The sequence below is a fragment of the Spinacia oleracea genome, chromosome 1 (genome assembly GCF_020520425.1).
Source record: "Spinacia oleracea cultivar Varoflay chromosome 1, BTI_SOV_V1, whole genome shotgun sequence".
Taxonomy (NCBI): Eukaryota; Viridiplantae; Streptophyta; class Magnoliopsida; order Caryophyllales; family Amaranthaceae; genus Spinacia; species Spinacia oleracea.
In genome coordinates, this window is record NC_079487.1 from 86,270,550 (window position 1) to 86,293,238 (window position 22,689).

Genomic DNA, 22,689 nt, shown 5'->3' on the forward strand with positions numbered 1-22,689 from the left:
GTTCTGCCAATTGAGCTAATAGGTGAAGTACTTAAGTTGGTCACTGAATGCACACTCGGTCAGGTGAAAAGAATAGAGAAATTCTCATCCCCCATGCTAGAAAATAGCACAAATACTCTTAATGCTCATTTCTGGGCTAACACAACAATTCTAGTGGTGCAATACCTCCCCTCCCTTATAGTAGGATCATAATTTCTTAACATAAGAAAATACTTCTACCGGGGACAATTTGACTTCTGAAGAGTAAAAGTACAACGAAAATGATAAAGGTCGCAACATGCGACCTTTAAGCCGTGTCACAATGATGACATGGCATGCTTATGTGTCGCGATTTAAATAGGAAATTAAAATATTTAACTAATATATTCTATTATACATGTTTCAAAAAAAGGTAGGAAAATCTTAATATTCTAATTTGTTTCCTTCTTTATATTGATTACCGTATTTACATAATTTCATAGTAAAAATATTGCATTGATAGTAAAAATATCATGATGACGCATAGCCTACGTGGCGCATACATGTACCAATTAAACTCCAACACGTAAGATTGCGACAACTAAATGTTGTCGCAACTTGCGACCTTTATCATCACCCAAAGTACAAACACTACCCACAGTTTACCTCAAAAGCTATAAACAAAATCCTTCCATCAATCCCCGTGTAATTATGAATGTTAACATGCTCTAAATGAAATTAGAATATGACAAGAAAAAGAAAATGGTATATGAAACCAGAGAGATGAAATATCCAAGACAGGAAGTAGCAGCTTCATAAGAACATGCCGAAAGTGAAATTGTTACTGAAGCAAAGAGCAACAAGAAAACGAAAAAGGTATGAAGATCCCAAACCTAGCCTTCTTCATTTGATTAATACAGCCTTATTGGCATATTTCCACCAGGACCTAGGATCAGATTTAACGGAGAAAACTGCGCAAACGTGTGCATACTTTAGAAGCCGATTAAAAGCAACAACATTTTCTGCTAACTTTAGCATATCTCTATAACCATCCTGCAGTGTGGCATAGTAAGGTCCTTGGCACCATTCAAATCATCGCACAACAATGGATACTGAAGTCAAAAATTGTACATTCGATAAATAAATTGTCACAATATCCAAAATCATTGTTGCCTTTTGCAAAGGTTGTCATAACAGAAGAAAATATGATTGCAGTTTAAAGTACTTGACAATTCCAGACACTGGTTATAGAATGTAGCTATGTTTATCTAAAAGACTCCCACCCACTTTACCATCCTTTGTGCCAAATCTGAAAACCTAACTCGCCATTGTGTTAGTAAATTACCCTGCTCAAAGATATGAGCATTGAGCAAACAACACGAACTTTTGAGAATTAGTATCACAATAAAGGTAACATGAACTTACCTGTTTGTAATAAGACTGAATTTTCATTCAGGCAGCCGATCATCCAACAGCAAACATGCTTTTTTGATAAATAATCCGATGAGATTAGTAGTTGTTCATAGGACTGCAGAATAAAGAAAATATAGATAAAGGTATCTTAAGAAGCTACAATACATGAGAGGTTGTTGTAGGATCTACAAGTTCTTCATATTTCCCAGAAGCATGTTGATGTATGTTTATTGATGCGATCCAGAAGAGAATTAAACTGCATCATCAAATAACCACGATTTGAGTTTGATCTAGTACAATGGTTGAATAAATATTCCAATTCTAAAAGAAGCATCAAATACCCTATCTTCAATTCTATCATACATATCTTCTTTGGTTGAGCACCTATTCTTTGGTCACCCTTCGAATACTTTCATCTCCCATATCTTCATCTTCAGATTCTTTGTTTCCACTTTCTCCAATAGGTTGAGTCCTGGTCTGGAACTGAATTGCAAATTTATTGGTTCTTTGTCCAAAGGGTGTCATAAAGCTTGACTGCTTACTGGTTGAGAGGGGGCTTCCATTTTTTCCGTGCCTTGAATCACCTAACTCTTCAGATTAAGCTGTGGGTCTGTCAGTTGGGGTGTCCAGAATACCCTTTTTGTATCTTCTGGTTCATAGTTCAAGAGCCTGCGTAAAAGACCTGGCTCAATATTGTACACATAAACGGAAGTATTATGCCCAGGAAAAAGAGGTTCAAGAACTTGAAAGACATAATCCTCAAATCTAGATACTTTACTTTCGCATAGTTCACTTTAGCTAAGCAATCTAAAAGTTCATGGATTACAATAAACATGTGTTACTTTCAAACACTTAGGATCAAGGGATGACCTTAAATTAGTGACAGCCATGGAACTACAAGATCCTCGTACGAGTCCTAACCCATTTCCAAGAAAACTACAAAAAAAGTTGAATTGACTTTATCAAAATTTCACAAAACATCCGTTCACGTAACTTCCTTGGTCCTTCTAAGATGTTGCTTAATTTCAGATATCCAGAAAAGTCATCTAAGAACTTGGATAGAGGAGAATGATTTTTCAGATATTAAGCCACTGCTCAGGAAACATAAATCTTGCATTGTTGAACCTAGATGCTAATGAAGACAAGAATGTTTAGGGAACATAGTGGTTACCTTGTCCTCACATACATAGTATATGTAGTACGATCCCCTTGAGAATCTAAGGAAGGTGATGTTATTCACGACTCTTATATAATGTATTAAAATTCCTATAACAAGCAGATGCGAGAAATAACTAATATAGTAGCACATGCAGCTTATCGCGCCCACTTACAATTGCAAGGTTATTCCAAATATAACACTCAAATTCTCAACAGCAAAGAAAAGGAGTACTTTGAAAATATTTAGTCATGCTGAGTAATTAACGTCAAAGATACAGTTTAGGAAGGATAAATGAGAGCAACTATTGACCATTCCAACTAGGGATGGCAATGGGTCGGATCTGAACCGGGTCCGACAGGATCCATACCTAGACCCGCTTTTTAAGAGGTGGATCCAGATCCGACCCAAATCCGATGGCTCTAAAAAAATTAGATCCAGACCCAGATCCACTGGATCTAATGGGTCTAGGGTCGGATCTGGGTCCTAAATGGGTATAAGCGTATTTATTTTCTAAAATAATTTGTCCCCTATTTTTCTTATATTACGTAATTTTTTCGCCCATTTTTCTTATGTAAACGTAATGTTGCTTTAATAAAACCACTAAATATGGAATATTCGTTAATTTTGTTTAGGAAAAAAATCATACTAGCCTTGTAATACAATAAGTATTTAAGTTTCTAATATTATTATTAATATGTCACGTCAAACAATATTTAAATAGTTTAGCATCATAAGAACTATATAAAGTTTAGCACGTAAAGATTGAATCATATTTAAATTTTAATAATTTTTTTTTAAAATTATATATATGGGGCTGTGGGTCGGATCTGGACTGGATCTGGATCTTTAATTCTTGGACCCATACCCAGACCCGCCCCATTGAACAAAGACCCAGATCCGCCCCAGATCTACAAGGTCTAATTCTTTTGGACCCAAACCCTTATAAACGGACCGGGTCCAATCGGATCTGGGTCCGGTCTGAAGGAAATAATGCCCTTGGTCCAAGTATGCATTCAATGTTAAGTCTAATAAATGCGGTTCAGTATTAATTAACAAGTTAATAATTCAGTGAGATCAAGTGAGCTGAATGCCTAGCTAGAGGCCGCTTCAGTTCAAGTGGAATTAATGATATTAATCCACAGCTTACTCTTGACTGAACCCGTAGGGTCACACAAATAGTACGTAAACGGATCAAGTATTTAATGGCATTAAATACTCCATCTATGGATATTCGGAATCGACGGATCTTGGTTTCAGTGGGAGCTGAGATCGTCACAGGCAAGAAATGAATACTCCGGAAACGATGATATTGCCGAAAACGGAAATATGGATCGTATCGGAAATATAAATATTATCCAAGTCGTAGATGTTGCCGGAAACGGAAACATGGTACGTATCGGAAAATATTATCGGAAATGGAAATATTGCCGGAATCGGAAATATTGCCGGAAACGGAAATATTGTCGGAATCGGAAATATTATCGGAATCGGAAAATAATTCCGGAAACGGAAATATTAAATATTTGTTCGAAACGGAAATTGATTACGGAATCGGAAATATTGAATATTGTTCGTATCGGAAATGAATTCCGGAATCGGGAAATTAATCGGAAGCGTATCGTACGAATTAGCATCGGACGAGGCCTGCCAGACGAAGGCCCAGCACGAAGCCGGGCCATCGCCCAGCAAGCCAGCGCGCCACAAACGCACCAGCCAAGGCTGCGCCAGGCCCAGCGCGCGCCAAGGCTACGGCAGCGTGTGGGCTTGCGGCAGTGGGCTGCGAGCTCGCGGGCTGCGCGCGCGCATGGCGCCCCTCGTGGGCTGCTGTGCGTGCGTGTGTGTTTGTGTGCTACTCGAATCCTAAAGCTACCGGGATTTGTCATATGATTAAATCTAATCCTAAAAGATTTAGTTTATTTAATTAGAGTCCTAGTAGGATTATAATTAAATAAATTAGTATCCTAATAGGATTCCAAATCCTTTTCCATAACTCTATAAATAGGTGCCTAGGGTCACATATTTACATCGAGCATTTAAGTATTCAAAGTGAGTTTTTGAGAGCAAAATTCAGTCATACAATTGCCTATAAAGTGCCAAAAATTCTAAGTACCTTAAGGGCGATTCTAGTTGGTCAATCTTAAGGCGGATCCGGACGTGCTGTGGACTATCTACGGAGGGACGACACTTGGAGTCCTAAAGACTTGTTCTTGTTCGGTTCGGGCGCAGCTAGGGAGGGCACGCAACAAAGAGTATGCATCTAAACTATGCTAAATGATTATGTGTAAATAATATGTTTTCCTGGCTTTATGGTTTTTCCGCATGATTTATGAATTGTCATATGTATCATAACCTAACAGTGGTATCACGAGCCTCTTATTATTTTCATAATCTAAAATTGCATGAACATGGTTAAATATTACAAATTTGCAAGAATTAAAAGGGGTGATTAATTTTCGTAATTGTTAATTAATTGCAAATTGCGTTTATTTAATTATACGTACGCAATTTTTCGGCAGTTTCTTCGTTACTCATCCAAATCGAGTGATTTTTGTGTCAATTCTGCATGTAAAAGGCATTCTAAAATTTTGAAAAAATAATATTTCTCTGCCGAACCCAGAATTCTCAAATTCGAAGCCTAACTATGACTTTTCGGAGGTTTTAGTTTTTCGAATGCAAAATTTCGTAAATTTAAGATGTTAAATTAAATATTTGCGATTCTTGTTGATAAATCTTGAATTTTTGATTGACCTACTGTATATGTTTAACAAGTTTGAATGCCTAGCCTTGTTAATTATGCAATCTAATTTGTAATTATGATTAATTTGTTGAAAATTAGAATAATTTAGAATTAATTTGATTTTCATAATTAATTATAATTTAATTAGATACCTATGATTAAAAACCACCATAAAAATTGTAAATTTATGTTAAATTTTAAATTTTTATGACCTAGACTTGAATCCATGTTAATCGGAAATCAATTGAATAATAAATTTTCGATTTTTCGCCCTAAAATTATGAAATTAATATTATTTATTAATTTGTCATTAATTTTAAATATAATTTTTTAAAATTTTATGCGATTCTCTCATATAACTTGCACGCACAAAGCAATGGACGCTACGTGTTACCCTTAAGGGGTGTTGTATAGTGCGGGCATGTGACGACGAGCAAGGGAGCTCGTCGCCCATGCGGCACGAATGCAATGAGCAAGGCCATGGTGCACGAGCACAAGGCAGCAGCCCTGCCTTGTGTCGTGGGCTTTGAGCAATGGAAGAATGGGCGAGGGCGAAAGCAAGGCACAACAGTCGCGTGTGGGCAGCAAGCGAGCTGCGCCACAGCGCGCACTGCCGCGCGCAAGCGTGCGGAGCCTCGCGCGCAGCGAGCGCAAGCTCGCGTGCCACGAGTGCTACGCCCAGCGTCGATGCCTCGCGCAGCGAGCGAGGCTCGCAGGATCGAGCGCTGGTAAGCGCGCGCAGCGAGCAATGGCCCGCATAAAGCGAGCGCTGGAGAGCACGCGCAGCGAGCGCTGGCTCGCATGAAGCGAGCGATGGCTCGCGTGCATCGAGTGCTGGCGCGCGCAGCGAGCACCAGCTCGTGTGATGCCTTGCGAAGGAGAGTAGCAGCAGCGATGCGACGCAGCGCATGGGCTGCGCGCACATGGCCAGCGATGGCTGTGTGCGTGTGGCCCATGGGCGTGCGTTGCGTGGGGTTGTTGCCTTGCGATTGGATCGTTTTGAAATTTTAATTTGAAATTTTCAGTTTACGTAATTTTAATTAATTTTAAAATTAATAATTTAAATTATTTTCTTGGATTTTAATTTTGAATATTGTAATTATAATAAATTTTATTTATTCTAATTATTTTACTAAAATTAAAATCATGAATTAATTTAAATACGACTGAAATTAAATTAAACTTTTTGGATTCAATTATAAATTTATATGAGCTTTAAATTTTAATTAAATTTGTATGTTTCCGGTTAGACTAGAAATACATTTTTATGTTTAAAATTAGTAAAGCATATGAATTTATTGGTTTAAGTGGGAGCCCTTTTAGTCATAAACTCTTGATTAGGTCTACAAATCCTTAAGGTTAAAACAACTTGATTAGAATTAATAAGCACTGAATAATTGGTAGATTATTGGTGCCCTTGATTAATTGCTGTAAATGTTTACGTGATGCATAATGTGTTTTACTAACCAGCTATGTGGGCCATTCATGATAATGAATGGGTGAATGGTATATATTGTATATGTACTGTTTTGCAGGTTATGAAGTGACTAGTATGGCCCAAATAGGATAGAAAATATGGTCTGCGTACCATTAATTTGAATGTAATTGGTCTAAAGTACCAAAGTTGTTTCAATTCAAATATGGTCTGCGTACCATCAAATAATTGTAATTAGTTTTAATTATAGCTTATCCTATTTGAAGAAAATGGTGCCTCCCACGGAGATTTTCAAGACGGACTTTGAAGTTAAAGCTTCAAAATGAAGTCGGGCCATACTAGATCACATTTATCTTATGCATGTTTTAAGGTATTTATTGCTTTTAATTATGTCTTAAAATGCATGAGATCAAAAGCTTGATTATGTTGCATGATTAAGGATTTTAGTTCACTTAAAATCTAACCAACATAGTAAGAGCCTTAAGTTCCAAACTTAAAAATTGAGTTAAAAGGTGCCATGCCAAAATATACACTTGCTTGGATATCCTTTACATCAATCTAGTAATAGTTTTCGCTCAGCGAGGTGTTACTTATTGGTCCTAAAGGGGCAAGGTACACAAATAATTGTGAGTACATGTTAGTTTTGGTGAAACTCAGCGATATAAGTAAGGAGTCCTTTTATGTCGTGGCAAAATCGATAGGTTTACCTAATAAGTTCCTAGACGTACCTATCAACCAAGAATAGTTTCTAGACTATTAGCAAAAGGCTTTTGCTTACCTAAGATGTTTTAGGATTAAGTCGACAAACTGTGCTTAGTTCTTCAATGATTTTAGGATCTTGGAATCATTTTATTCACACCTGCCGGAACACATAACTTGAATAAAATGCTTAATAAACATTGAATTATGCATGTATGCTAGAATTTAAGTTTATTAAGAGAAACTGTGAATGGTTATTTATTTGTTTATTCTTTTCAATTGTAGTTTTAAATATGGCAAACAACAATTCATTCAACATTCGATCAATTCTCGAAAAGGAGAAGTTGAACGGGAAGAACTTCCTTGACTGGCAAAGGAACTTGCAAATAGTTCTTATGCAGGAAGAAAAGGAGTATGTCCTAGAAGAGGCGATGTCCGAAGCCGCAGGCGACGGGGTCACTCAGGCAGCCCTCAATCATTGGATTGATGCCAACAAGGATGTGAAATGTCTAATGCTCGCCACCATGAGTGCAGATCTGCAGAAAACGTTCATCAACTCAGATGCTTTCACAATCATCAGTGAGTTGAAGAACATGTTCCAAGATCTGGCTCGAGTCGAAAGATTCGAGACTCATAGGCAAATTCTTGAGACCAAGCTTAAGAAAGGCGAGCCCGTAAGTCCACATGTTCTCAAAATGATTGGACTCATTGAGAATATGAGTCGGCTGGATCAGCAATTTTCTCAGGAAATGGCTATAGACACCATCCTCCATTCTCTTCATAGCGGGTATGGTCAGTTCAAACTGAACTACAGTATGAATAGTCTGGACAAAACGCTCACTGAGCTTCACGGTATGCTGAAGACCGCTGAAAAGACGCTCAAAAGTGATAAGCAGGATGTGCTTATGGTGCGTGGGGGCAAGTTCAAGAAATCTGGAAAGAAGAGGAATGCTAAGAAAGGTGGCAACAAGGCCATCCCAACTAAGCAAACTGGCGCCAAATCTGTAAAGAGGAAGGTCAGTCAACCCACTTCTGAATCCGAATGCTTCTACTGCAAGAAGAAGGGGCATTGGAAGAGAGATTGCTTGAAGCTAAAGGAAGATCAGAAGAATGGAACAGTCGTTCCATCTTCAGGTATTTTCGTTATAGACTGTATACTTGCTAATTCAACTTCTTGGGTATTAGATACAGGTTGTGGCTCACACTTATGTTCCAATCCACAGGGACTAAGAAGAAGTAGAAAGTTAAGCAAGGGTGAAGTCGACCTACGAGTGGGAAATGGAGCACGGATTGCTGCATTAGCTGTAGGAACTTATTATTTTTCGTTGCCCTCCGGGCTAGTTTTGGAACTGGAAGAGTGTTTCCATGTTCCAAGTCTTACTAAAAACATCATTTCAGTTTCTTGCTTAGATGCTAAGGGATTTTCCTTTTTAATAAAAGACAATAGTTGTTCGTTTTATTTTAAAGAGATGTTTTATGGATCTGCTAGATTAGTCAATGGACTTTATTTATTAGATCACGACAAACAAGTATATAACATAAATACCAAAAGGGCCAAAAAGGATGATTCAGATCTCACCTATCTGTGGCATTGTCGATTAGGCCATATAAACTTGAAACGCTTAGAAAGACTTCAAAAGGAAGGAATTCTAGAACCATTTGACTTAGAGGATTATGGTAAATGCGAATCATGTTTACTTGGCAAAATGACAAAGCAACCTTTCTCTAAAGTTGGAGAAAGAGCAAATGAACTATTGGGTTTAATCCATACAGATGTATGTGGACCAATGAGTACAAATGCTAGAGGTGGTTTCAGCTACTTTATCACTTTCACTAATGACTTCAGTAGATATGGTTATGTCTACCTAATAAAGCATAAGTCTGAATCCTTTGACAAATTCAAGGAATTTCATAGTGAAGTAGAGAATCAATTAGGCAAGAAGATTAAGGCACTGCTGTCTGATAGAGGCGGTGAATATCCGAGCTATGAATTTAATGACCATCTGAAAGAATGTGGAATTCTATCAGAATTGACTCCTCCTGGAACACCACAATGGAACGGTGTGTCGGAACGGAGGAACAGAACCTTGCTAGACATGGTCAGGTCAATGATGGGTCAGGCCAAACTTCCATTAGAATTTTGGGGACATGCACTAAATACAGCTGCACTCACTATAAATAGAGCTCCGTCTAAAGCTGTCGAAAAGACTCCATATGAATTATGGTTTGGAAAGCCTCCAAATGTGTCTTTTCTGAAGATTTGGGGATGTGAAGTATACGTCACACGATTGATTTCAGACAAACTTCATCCAAAATCTGACAAATGTATCCTTGTGGGCTATCCAAAGGAAACAAAGGGGTATTACTTCTACAATACATCTGAGAACAAGGTGTTTGTTGCTCGAGATGGTGTCTTTTTGGAGAAAGATCACATTTCCAAAATGACAAGTGGGAGAAAAGTAGACCTCGAAGAAATTCGAGTCGAACAACAAACTCTAGAGAATGCTCAAGATGACATTCAGGATGAAACTCAGAGATCTTTAGAAGAATCTGGTGAGAATCATGGTCAAACTAGAAATGTTACCCCGCGTAGATCGCAAAGATATAGATCTCAACCGGAAAGGTACTTAGGTATTTTGACGAACGAGAGCTATGACGTTCTATTACTTGAAAGTGATGAACCTGCGACTTACAAACAAGCTATGACGAGCCCTAGCTCCAAGCAATGGCAAGAAGCCATGCAATCTGAATTAGACTCCATGTCTGAAAACCAAGTATGGGATTTGGTCGATTTGCCAGATGGCTACCAAGCCATTGGAAGCAAATGGGTTTTCAAACTGAAAAAGGACAAAGATGGGAAACTTGAAGTTTTCAAAGCTAGATTGGTTGCAAAAGGTTACAGGCAAGTCCACGGTGTGGATTACGATGAAACCTTTTCACCAGTTGCAATGCTAAAGTCTATTCGGATAATGTTAGCAATCGCTGCATATTACGATTACGAAATATGGCAGATGGATGTCAAAACTGCTTTCTTAAACGGCGTTTTAACAGAAACTGTGTTTATGACACAGCCTGAAGGTTTTGAGGATCCAAAGAATGCTAAAAAGGTATGCAAGCTAAAGAAGTCAATCTACGGATTGAAGCAGGCATCCAGGAGCTGGAATATACGTTTTGATGAAGCAGTCAGTGACTTTGGTTTCATCAAGAACGCAGACGAATCTTGTGTATACAAGAAGGTCAGTGGGAGCAAAATTGCTTTCCTAGTATTATATGTCGACGACATATTACTTATCGGAAATGACATTCCTATGTTGAACTCTGTCAAGATTTGGCTTGGGAAATGTTTTTCGATGAAAGATCTAGGAGAAGCACAGTACATATTGGGCATCAAGATTTACAGAGATAGATCTAAAAAGATGATTGGACTTAGTCAAAGCACTTATATCAATAAGGTGCTTGATAGGTTCAAGATGGCAGACTCCAAGAGAGGCTACCTACCCATGTCTCATGGAATAACTCTAAGCAAGACTCAGTGCCCAAAAACACTTGATGAGCGTAGACGAATGAATGGGATTCCATATACATCATTGATTGGTTCAATAATGTATGATATGATATGTACACGCCCGGATGTTGCGTACGCACTCAGTGCTACGAGCAGATACCAGTCAGACCCAGGAGAGGCGCATTGGACTGCTGCCAAGAATATTCTGAAGTACCTAAAAAGGCACAAAGATGACTTCCTGGTCTATGGTGGAGATGATGAATTAATTGTTAAAGGCTATACGGACGCAAGTTTCCAAACCGACAAAGATGATTTCAGATCACAGTCTGGGTTTGTCTTCTGCCTCAACGGAGGAGCAGTAAGCTGGAAAAGTGCTAAGCAAAGCACCATTGCGGATTCTACAACTGAAGCGGAGTACATTGCTGCACATGAAGCAGCAAAGGAAGCTATATGGCTAAGGAAGTTCATAGGTGAACTTGGTGTAGTCCCCTCCATTAAAGGACCAATAGCCCTGTATTGTGATAATAACGGAGCTATTGCACAGGCAAAGGAGCCTAGACACCACCAGAGAGTCAAGCATGTACTTCGTAGATTTCACCTTCTACGAGAGTTCGTTGAAAGAAAAGAAGTCGAGATAAACAAGATCGGAACTGATGACAACATATCAGATCCATTGACTAAACCTCTGCCGCAGGCGAAGCACAACTCGCACACTGCAGCTATGGGAATCAAGCATATTGGAGAATGGCTTTGATGACCCTGTTTAATGTTTTAAAGTTTTAGAGTTTAAATCTTTGTAAAACATTATTGGTTAATCATTCACAATAAATGAAAAGAATTCATTTTTCCATTTAATTTGTGGTTTATTAAATGATGAGTCCCTTCAATTTGACGATATATTCAAGATAGACTGTCAGGACCAGTCCTGTGACTAAGAAATGTCTATCAAGTGAACTTGAATGTCAAAGGTTGAAAATGGTCCCTAGTCGGAGTTTTCTATAAAATTGGACGCATAGAAAACGTTAGACGACTAGAATGCAAGATGACTAGTAGTTCTGTTTCTTGAACTATGTGGACATGGCAATGTCATAATCATTTGCATAGATACTTACTTTGGGAAGACTAGTATCGGACAGACCTATGAAACTTTACTGTAAGAGATGAAAATCTGTCATAAGTAAATTTCATTAAAATTATTAGACACTAAATCCTCAATACCTGAGTGATTTGAGATTACTTGTTTGAGAACTGGTTGCTTTGACGTTGACCAACCGTCGCACCGTAAAAGGAGGCTATAAAGGCAATGCTCAGGTAATCACCTATCAAACGAAGTCTAATCTCAAGATCGCAAGATTGGGATTGTCCTCCCATAAATCGGGATGAGATGCTGAAATTTGTACAAGGCCACTCGGAGAGCTAGAAACTGTAACATGCATGGCCGTGCTCAGATGAATCATAGGCTATGATTATCTGTTTATTTGATAAGTTGAACTCTGAAACCGAGAAACACCTCTGGACATAATAAGGATGACAACTCTTACCTTATGTTCAAGAGCAAGCATCGAGCAACAAAGGAATTAGGAAATGCACACTTGTCCCTAAGGACAAGTGGGAGACTGAAGGAAATAATGCCCTTGGTCCAAGTATGCATTCAATGTTAAGTCTAATAAATGCGGTTCAGTATTAATTAACAAGTTAATAATTCAGTGAGATCAAGTGAGCTGAATGCCTAGCTAGAGGCCGCTTCAGTTCAAGTGGAATTAATGATATTAATCCACAGCTTACTCTTGACTGAACCCATAGGGTCACACAAATAGTACGTAAACGGATCAAGTATTTAATGGCATTAAATACTCCATCTATGGATATTCGGAATCGACGGATCTTGGTTTCAGTGGGAGCTGAGATCGTCACAGGCAAGAAATGAATACTCCGGAAACGATGATATTGCCGAAAACGGAAATATGGATCGTATCGGAAATATAAATATTATCCAAGTCGTAGATGTTGCCGGAAACGGAAACATGGTACGTATCGGAAAATATTATCGGAAATGGAAATATTGCCGGAATCGGAAATATTGCCGGAAACGGAAATATTGTCAGAATCGGAAATATTATCGGAATCGGAAAATAATTCCGGAAACGGAAATATTAAATATTTGTTCGAAACGGAAATTGATTCCGGAATCGGAAATATTGAATATTGTTCGTATCGGAAATGAATTCCGGAATCGGGAAATTAATCGGAAGCGTATCGTACGAATTAGCATCGGACGAGGCCTGCCAGACGAAGGCCCAGCACGAAGCCGGGCCATCGCCCAGCAAGCCAGCGCGCCACAAACGCACCAGCCAAGGCTGCGCTAGGCCCACCGCAAGGCAGGCCCAGCGCGCGCCAAGGCTACGGCAGCGTGTGGGCTTGCGGCAGTGGGCTGCGAGCTCGCGGGCTGCGCGCGCGCATGGCGCCCCTCGTGGGCTGCTGTGCGTGCGTGTGTGTTTGTGTGCTACTCGAATCCTAAAGCTACCGGGATTTGTCATATGATTAAATCTAATCCTAAAAGATTTAGTTTATTTAATTAGAGTCCTAGTAGGATTATAATTAAATAAATTAGTATCCTAATAGGATTCCAAATCCTTTTCCATAACTCTATAAATAGGTGCCTAGAGTCACATATTTACATCGAGCATTCAAGTATTCAAAGTGAGTTTTTGAGAGCAAAATTCAGTCATACAATTGCCTATAAAGTGCCGAAAATTCTAAGTACCTTAAGGGCGATTCTAGTTGGTCAATATTAAGGCGGATCCGGACGTGCTGTGGACTATCTACGGAGGGACGACACTTAGAGTCCTAAAGACTTGTTCTTGTTCGGTTCGGGCGCAGCTAGGGAGGGCACGCAACAAAGAGTATGCATCTAAACTATGCTAAACGATTATGTGTAAATAATATGTTTTCCTGGCTTTATGGTTTTTCCGCATGATTTATGAATTGTCATATGTATCATAACCTAACACGGTCTTGGACCCATTCCTATCCATAATTTCAGCAAACATGCAATAAAGCAATCCAAGATGTTAATTGTCAAATAGAAGACAAAGTAAAGGTAGCCATGAGTAATAGCTAGACAAATCACAATAGAAAAACAATTACAAGTTCATAAGAAACACAAACCCCGTGGCAATACTGACAGCAGTGACAGGTTACATGTTCAAAATTAAAAAAACACGTAGGTAAAACTATATCCAAGAAATTATAATATGAGGGAGAAAATAGTTAAGATCTATGTACTTGAAAAATGATTTACTGCAATATGCTTAAGTTCGTCAACTGTGATTTAAACTCAAGTTCATCAAAAAATGAAAACAAGTTTACTTCTGCCTATAGGTCTCAACTTTCCTTGATTGGTTAGTCTTTCAAAGGCTTGTACCAAAGTCGACCCGAGTGGGGCAAACTTTCGGTCTCGGACCCATCTTCCAGGGCTTCTTCGGGCGGGAGTCTCTTCTATAGCATGGACTTCTTGGGCTTGGGATGTGTTACCCCGATTATAGGTGTTGTTTTTATATGTGGGTTTGCTTTGTATGGTTTTGGCGAGGTCGTCCTCGATCTTTATTCCCACATCATAAACTCTTTTGAAAGTGTCAAGTCCCAGGTACCTAAGGTGTTGTCTGTAAGCCGGGTCCAGGTTGTAAATGAATTTTTGGACCAATTCTGTTTCGGGAGGCCTATTGATTAGCTAGGCCGCCTGGTCCCTCCATCTAGAAAAGTAGGTCGTGAAACCCTCATTTTTCTTTTGGAAGAGAACTTCCAGCTCGCGCATGGTGACTTGGAAATCCATGTTCGACGAGTATTGCTTGATGAAGACATTGACAAAGTCTTCCCAAGTGGGGAAGAGCTTAGGGTGCTGGTGATCGTACCATTTGAGCGACACAGGTTCCAAGGACAAAGGAAAGGCAGGTAAGTACATGGACTTATCCACGCCTTTCAAGTTCATGGCATTCACAAAGCTCAGTAGATGATCACGGGGGTTGTCCGTGGCCTTGAACTTTGGTAAGTCAGATGAACTGAACTTTTCTGGTAGTTTGCCAGGAAAAGGTTCAGGACCGAGGGAGAAGTATTTGCTCCCCATGGTTTGCTGTAGGACCATTTTTTCAATCCTCTTCTCATTATCGAGGTCATTTTTGGCTTGCGCATCCGCTAAAGCTTCATTTTCCATTTTCAATTGGCCCATCAGTTGGGTCATTTGGACCATCTGGTCTCGCAAATCTTCGATGGATATGTTTGAAGGTGCGAATCGAGGTTGGGGAAGCGGAGATCCTTGACACGAGGGATGACGGACGGAGCTTGGAGTCACTAAACCTGATGTTGGCGATGTATCTTCGAGACGCACTAACCGTTGATTCCCTGATCGGCACCAAGTGGCAGGACCAGTCCTAGGCATAAGATAAGCTAAAGTTTAGGTTCCCAAAGTTTCAAGCATTACTTAGTCTAGACTTCGACTCTCCAAATTGGTTTTTCACTCTTTCTTTTGTTGGTACACTTTTGGTTTTTTTTTCTTTTGGTCATTCTTTGGATTTTCGAAACACTTGCCCGTGTGACATTCATAGTTATTAGCATGTTCGGTTTTGGTGCCGAGCATTGTCGTCGTAGGAGGCCTAACAATGACACAAAGAGTTATTAATTTTTTCACGAGTCGCTTTTGGAACCGAGTGCTTTTCTTGCGCCCTCGTAGCAATTCTTTTTAGGAAAAATTGATATTATCGGTCCCAACTATGGCCGATTTACTTTAAAAGGTCCCAACTTTTGATTATGTCAGGGTGGTCCCAACTATAGAGAGTGTTTTCCAAAAATGGTCCCTTAGTTAAAATTAAGTGCTAAATAACTTAATTAACACTCATATCTCTCGTGCAATAATCATATTTTTTAATTAAATGAAGTAAATGGAACAGTATGATATGCTTAAATCAACTTAATTAATAGTTTAATAAATCAAAGGACCATTCTTGGAAAACACACCTTAAAGTTGAGACCACTCTAGAATAATCAAAAGTTGGGACCTTTAAAAGTTAAACGGCCATAGTTGGAACTGTCAATATCAATTTTTCCTTCTTTTTATGAACATTTTTTTTGCGCTACGTATTTTCCTTTCGCGCGGGCACCGAGGCTGCTGCGCCTGACCAGAAGGCCAAGCAGCAACTTCAGCACCCAGCGAGGGGCGTGAGAAATTCTGGTGCCCAGCCAGGGGCGTTGAAAATGCGTCCCTGGCTGGTTCTCGTTTTATGTCTTTTGTTTATGCGACTTCGATTTGCGTGCTTGCCTAATAACGTCCTTTACGTGTAGCAGCGTTTGTGGGATTCGTTACAGGCCATCCCGAGCGTCGCTTATTTTTGTGGCGATCATTCGGGTTTGCGGAACACGTGTTTCGGTATAACTCTTTGGCAAATTAGTCTATGAGTGTTTGGGCAATTTTTAAGGTCGTTGGTTTTCCAGGATAGTTTGTCACACACAATCACATATTTTGCTACACATAACTACATTACAAACATGGATTTGAAAATTAAATATGTCACGTAGTTTATGATAGGCTTCTATGGGTAGTTTATATGCGCCTGGCTTGGTACCGCTTCTATCGTAGATCCAACACATGCCCCGGTCGAGGTAGTGTCTTCAATAGACGAATTTCGCCCAAGAGGCCAACCCGCAAGTGCAAGCCAAGGGGGCATGCAGGCGAGAGGGACCTAATGAGCGAGCGATTGGGTTCGGGATAGGTGTACTACCTGCACAAGTACCGAGTGGGCAACATGCGCGACGTATGCACCCCCCTATTGGCGGAAAAAGGTATCCTTAGTCCCAACTCCCGAGGGAGCCGAGATTCGTTATGCGGTTCTGCCCGTTCACATTAATATGCTGATTTTCAGGTCGTCCTAACTTGATGGGGAAATAAACGCGGGGTAGGATCTTTTCACCATTCGCCTATTTTGATTACCTACAAGCACGAGTATTTCCTTCACTATCCCCAGTGGAGTCGCCACTGTGAGGAGGTCGAAAAAGCACGAGGCTAATGCGTGACCTCGTCCCTCGTGGGTGTGACGATTCTTTTTATTCAATCAAGTGTAATTGGATTTCCTGTGAGTTTACACCCAATTGACTAGTAATATAGGAGTCGCCATTCAGTTTTTAACGACAATGAGAAAAACTGACAAAACCCGGTTATCGTGACATAAAGGGAGTGCAATTATGTTTGACCACGACGGCCGTAGGTTCCCTTGTGATCCCTGGTGTGGGGATCTCTCAACATACACCCGCAAGGTAGAGATTGAGGGTTCGGGGGACTGTAACTACCGAGAGGAGTACTTCGCTCGTCGATAACTCCAGAGGCAGGATATCCTTACTAGCTCAGCATAAATAATTGAAGGGACATGCGTTAACTATTAAACTAATCTGAGTTAATTTTAGCAATATGCAGCATATAATACTAGATCGATCGCGATTGTCTGATTTAGATTGCATTAAGGGACCTAGCATGATAATCCAATTTCCCAAAAATATTATATTTGTTAGGCGTGATAGAACAATCAGATTTAGTTAGTTTAACAGTTCATAAAAAGGGCGAGGAAAGCGGTTAAATCATCGAAAATTGACACATTACGACGCACCCTTGAGAGGTGCGTCACGGTTCTCGGAAAACTAACCACTTTGACTTTGCTATTTCTCCTTTTTTTTAACGAATCTCAATTATGGGACAGGATACGTTCTGTTCAATTTATGGATCGATTGCGACAGAACGCGTGAACAGCTTCGCAGCGTGAGGCTTAGGCTAAGGGTTGGAGTCAATACTCAGAATATAATTGTGTGTTGTGTGTTTTTTTTCACGTCGAATTTGGGGCTGTATTTATAGGGAAGAGTTCGTGGAAAGATAGAATTGCAGAGTTCTAATCCATAAAGAATTAGGAAAAAACACGTACCCAGGTATTTTCAGCGCCCATGCCTGGGCGCCGAAAATTTCGGCGCCCAGAGCCAGGCGTTGAAAATAGGGTCTGGGCTGTTTTCTTAGTCAGATTCGGATTCCTGAAATCCGTAGTGTTTGAAACTTAATCGAGTCTTTTAGTGCGTATTAATCTTGTGACGGGATGCGTCTGGGCCCGTTACGAACTCTAGGCTCGTTAGGATTTTAATTAATACGTAACTCTTATTTCCGAATCATATTAGGAATAGGATTCTCGCAGTTTTCTATCTCATTTAGGATTTATGTTGGAATGCAACACCTAATTCTGACAGGTCTCTATCCTTTATGATTTGCCACTTTTAGAAGCTACCTTTTACGGCAGTTACTATTTTTAGCAGGTTTCCATAAATAGCAATTTTCTATAAATATCAGGTTTCGGGTGAAATGAAAAGGGGAATTGAGATTCGTTTATTTTATAGGAGATGCGTTGTCAAGTGGAGATTTATGCTTTCATCATCGAACCTTCCCTTTCGGGAATGGGGACAAAAGTAGGTGTCTACAAAAGGATCATAACAATAGTGTCAAATCGTTTTTCTCTTTGCAGCTTCTGAACCTGTGATCATTCAAAAACCACCAGAGAGTTAAATAGAAAATAACCTAAATCCATAAGAAAATGATAAAGGATCAGAGAAAGAAAAGAAAGCAAAGCAATGATATCCTCATTGAAGTATATTTTTATTCTTGACATTAAAAAGTCTCTAACGTCACGATACCAAATATCTAAAGCCAATCAGGCACACAAAAGAACCAACAACTAACAAGAAGAGCGAGAGACCAAGAATAGGAAGGAGAAAATGTGTTACCTTCAATAACATTGTCTTTATAGATGATCCTCAAACCTAATCATGAAATTCGCAAATTGATATTGATCCATGAATACTGAAAGGAATATTTCAGACTTTTTTCTAATAGCACAAGCTCATGTAACTAAAGAAATTATATTGTAAATAGGCCAGTTTCTACATAATCTATGTTTTTAATTTTCCCATATCAAACTCAATGATACCCTTTAAATTAGGATCTGATGTGGAAGACTACGTTGATATGATACGTAATGTAAAAATTCAAAAGGTCAAAACCTCAGTGAGTAATGACGCTAACACAACTGAGGACATTAACAATATCTTCTTTCTAGTCACCTGATATAAACTTCTTACAGAATGACACCCATTTCCTGTTGAACTTCTTACAGAATGGCACCCAATTCCTGGAGAACTCAGAAGTTTCAGAAAAATCTTCAAATGTCAGCATCTGAAACATAGCAAGAAAATTTGTCGACTAGGTAGTCCACTGGTAGAATGGAAAACAAGGTATTATCTGTGATGATAGGCGGCTCTATCAAAGGATCCACTGACAAACACATCAATAGGAGCTAACTGCGACGACTCTCCTTCCCGGTCATGCCTACCAAAAAAATTGCATGGTTTTTATATTCAGAGCCTTATCCCAATGACCACAAAAACAACAGTGCCACACACGCACACATAATAAAAAGACAGTCGTGGGTCGGTGATTACACCAGTAACACATACTACATACATGTTAAAGAGTAAGACATTAGTAAAGCACACTGACCTGAATGTGACCCTGTTAAGGTACGTCTCACGGGTGATAAGATACCATTTTGGAAAGTGATCCAAAATCCATGACATTGCATACCAGATCTCACATATGATTAATGTGAGCCATAGCGGATATGCATCCTCCCGCAGGATGGGTAATATGAAATTGCAAGAAGACTAAAATGATCCCAGCTCGATAAGGAGTGAGATGCGATGAAGGGATAGGAATAATGTTCCACCTCAAGAATTGCATGATATAAACGTACCCAAACCTTTATCTCCTCTTAGCGTGAGTAGAGCATAAAAATGAAAACACCCAGAAATTCGAAAAACATTCGTTCAGTGAACACCCTACCCCAAAGCGGGGAAAAGATGAGTCATATTCTTATCCTGGTTCAGTTTCCAACCTTCAACTCTTTCCTTCAAGTCCACACTACCAAGCCCATAAGAATTCAAGTCCTTTGAAGGGTCCTCAATTCTCACATAAACTGTAAAAACACATGGCATTAGCATCGAGTATAACATACAAAGAGAAGAATACTGAATACTGAATACTGAGATTCGTAACAATACAGCAGCATAAACAACAATATCACCTTGCAGGCATGTCAATATAAGGAAGAGAGTGGTTAACACGCTTCTCAGTTCTCAGGGCCTATAGAACCTGACGTGCTTCTCACATATTGATTATCTAGTGTCGCACTTGCAATTGGTATTTCCCATAAACCTGAGACAATAATGAATATTAGTGATATTACTACCAGATTAAGTTTGAAAGTCTGCAGTCACTAACAAGTAATTGCACTTCACACACCTTGGAAAAAACTAAATAGCTCCACTATCAACTTGTAGCATCGAATCACTAAGTATTTTGAAGCTTCTTGCAAAAACATATGCTTCCAGATTTCAAAGTCCGAATACAAAAATATACTTTTATATAAAAAAAATACTGACCATTTGGGAACTAAACACAATACAAGATGCACATATATGACAAGCCTAGTCCAACAATTAAAATACGGAAACAACATGAACAAGAAAGTTGGCATTTGTCACCTACCACTTGACCATTGGTAAGGAGAGGAATTGGCTGAGATCCATGCCTAGAAGATGAGAGTTCTTTAACTTCTCCCTGCCATTGATGTCTAGCCTTGCTGGTTCCCCTTTCATAATTGAATTCCTTATCCAAATCATCAACCTCCTCCTATTCAGCATCGCCCTCCACACCAAGACTCCCTGGTGCAAAACTCATGTTATTTAAGTACTCACCTACGCTAAAGTGGCAGAGCTTGATACAAATAAATAAGGATTATTAAAAGGTAAGCAATGAAAACCAACAAAAAATACAAACTGACACCAAACACATCACCAAGATCCACAAAATACAAATCAAAATCACGCAAAATTCCCAGAATCTTACAGTTTGTTCTACATAAACCCTAACCCTAAATATATGGCCGTATAAATGACAAAGTACACTATATCTGGACCAAAAGAAAATCAAATTTTTCAGCATAAATACCAGATTAGTAGAACATTCAAATAATCATCAGAAAAAGTAGCATTTAATTTCCAATTTAACCTTATCCATCGACAAAATCCCTCAGAACAAAACCCTACATGATCGATCTCAATCAAAGACAATCCCGACATCTGGAACAAAAATACCATAAATCAACTAACAAACACAATAACACCAAGGGAACACAATAATCCAGAATAATTCCATCAAATACGAAGAGAACACAATAAACATATAATCCATAATACTTAAACCAAAATTTCAATGTGAGATCCATCTAAATTACTTCATTGTTCAACATCACTACTGCATAATCAAAACAATCAATTTTAGGTAAATAGAGCTAAAGACACTGTTGCATCACAAATTAGACAACTCAATAACACCAAGAAAAATACTCCGAATAAACAATCTCTGAGATAATAAATTCAATAAAAAAAAAGCAATAAATCCTAATGTTTAATTAATAATATCAAAAACCTATAACTAACACCAAAGATGAACATCTAACAGGCCAATATTGTAAAAGGCGGCTTAAGATTGATTCAGTTAAAACAGAAAAGGCATATGAATAGATACATGAATCTTGAAGATAAATTAACAATGGTGTTAACCAGATAAGGACGGTAACCACCTCTCATATTCTCTCCTGGTGTAGAGTTCATTAGCTTTGACATTTTCATCTAAAATCTGTAATATCCTGTTATTTTTATTGTTGTAACTTCCTATTATGTTTTTGGTTTCAATTTGTATGAATAAAATTGTAAAGTTTGTAAATTAATATTTTGATTATCACATTTTTTTTTTAAAATATTAGGGGCCCATTTTTAAGATTTGTACAAGATTAGAACAGGACCTACGAAAAGTTTAAGACGGCCTTGTTCATATGACCTGGTTTTATACCCGTTATACAGGAAACATGTATACAACTTCACACTCTCACACCACACTAACACTATCACTGGTTTTGGAATCTTTGTTAACCCACCCCTTTTGACTTCTCTGCCTCTGTTGGTAGTTCGCATTATTCCAACGGAAGAAAACAATCCAGTTTTATGACCCTGAATCCGTAGAAAGGCAAAGAGCATCAGGTTCTTCTATTATTTTAGGAAGCATCTTCATGTACATCCAAAAGCCTTGGTGAACTGGATACCTATTGTTATTACTAGCTAATGAGTTGTGATATACAAACCCTGAAGCTCACATAACTTGTTTGTATTTCAGGCTAATAAAAGAGACAACACGTAGTGAAGGAGTTGCTTCGTAACCAACATCGGCTCTCTCCATGAACAATGCCCTACAGTGGTGCCTCCAGCAAGTCGAGTTGGAGGAGGCAACGTTGGAGGACTACACTGATCAGTGATGTCTTTCAAAGATGTCTTCCTTTTGCCTAGCATGCTACTGTATGTGTGAAAGTTAATTAGTGCCACGTAATGTATCATGACAATATGCATCTACACCTTTTGTAAGAAGACCTTATTTATGTTGCACTACTTTAGTACTTAAACTATCCATTGCACCTTTTAGGTTACGTGTGCGTTAGAAAACTTGATGGAACCTACATTAATTTTTAACTATGTTTCTTGTCGTTTATTGTATAAATGTCTCCAATATATAATTTTCATTCTCTAATTAGGCTTATGATTTGTATAATATTTCGGAAGATAGATATTTATAATTTGGGTGACAGTGCGCGCTA

At 38.9% G+C, this 22,689-nt stretch overlaps 2 long non-coding RNA genes across 5 annotated transcripts; both read right to left on the bottom strand.

Moving 5' to 3' along the window:
- Window positions 1-31: 31 nt before the first annotated feature.
- LOC130465999 (uncharacterized) lies at window positions 32-2,642 on the bottom strand. Of its 3 annotated transcripts, none has more exons than XR_008926008.1 (3): window positions 1,713-2,233; window positions 1,384-1,627; window positions 32-1,070 (listed from the first exon to the last, which is right to left on the bottom strand). It is a non-coding gene; the product is annotated as an uncharacterized lncRNA (long non-coding RNA). The 3 variants fall into 3 exon arrangements; XR_008926007.1 differs by adding an exon at window positions 2,242-2,642 and having other exon boundaries at window positions 35-1,627; window positions 1,713-2,040; XR_008926006.1 differs by adding an exon at window positions 2,242-2,641 and having other exon boundaries at window positions 35-1,627; window positions 1,713-2,053.
- A 16,183-nt stretch (window positions 2,643-18,825) lies between these two features.
- LOC110802724 (uncharacterized) lies at window positions 18,826-21,759 on the bottom strand. Of its 2 annotated transcripts, none has more exons than XR_002537295.2 (5): window positions 21,625-21,759; window positions 20,529-20,704; window positions 20,065-20,195; window positions 19,482-19,956; window positions 18,826-19,310 (listed from the first exon to the last, which is right to left on the bottom strand). It is a non-coding gene; the product is annotated as an uncharacterized lncRNA (long non-coding RNA). The 2 variants fall into 2 exon arrangements; XR_008927113.1 differs by lacking the exon at window positions 21,625-21,759 and adding an exon at window positions 21,570-21,586.
- Between the last annotated feature and the right edge of the window lie 930 nt (window positions 21,760-22,689).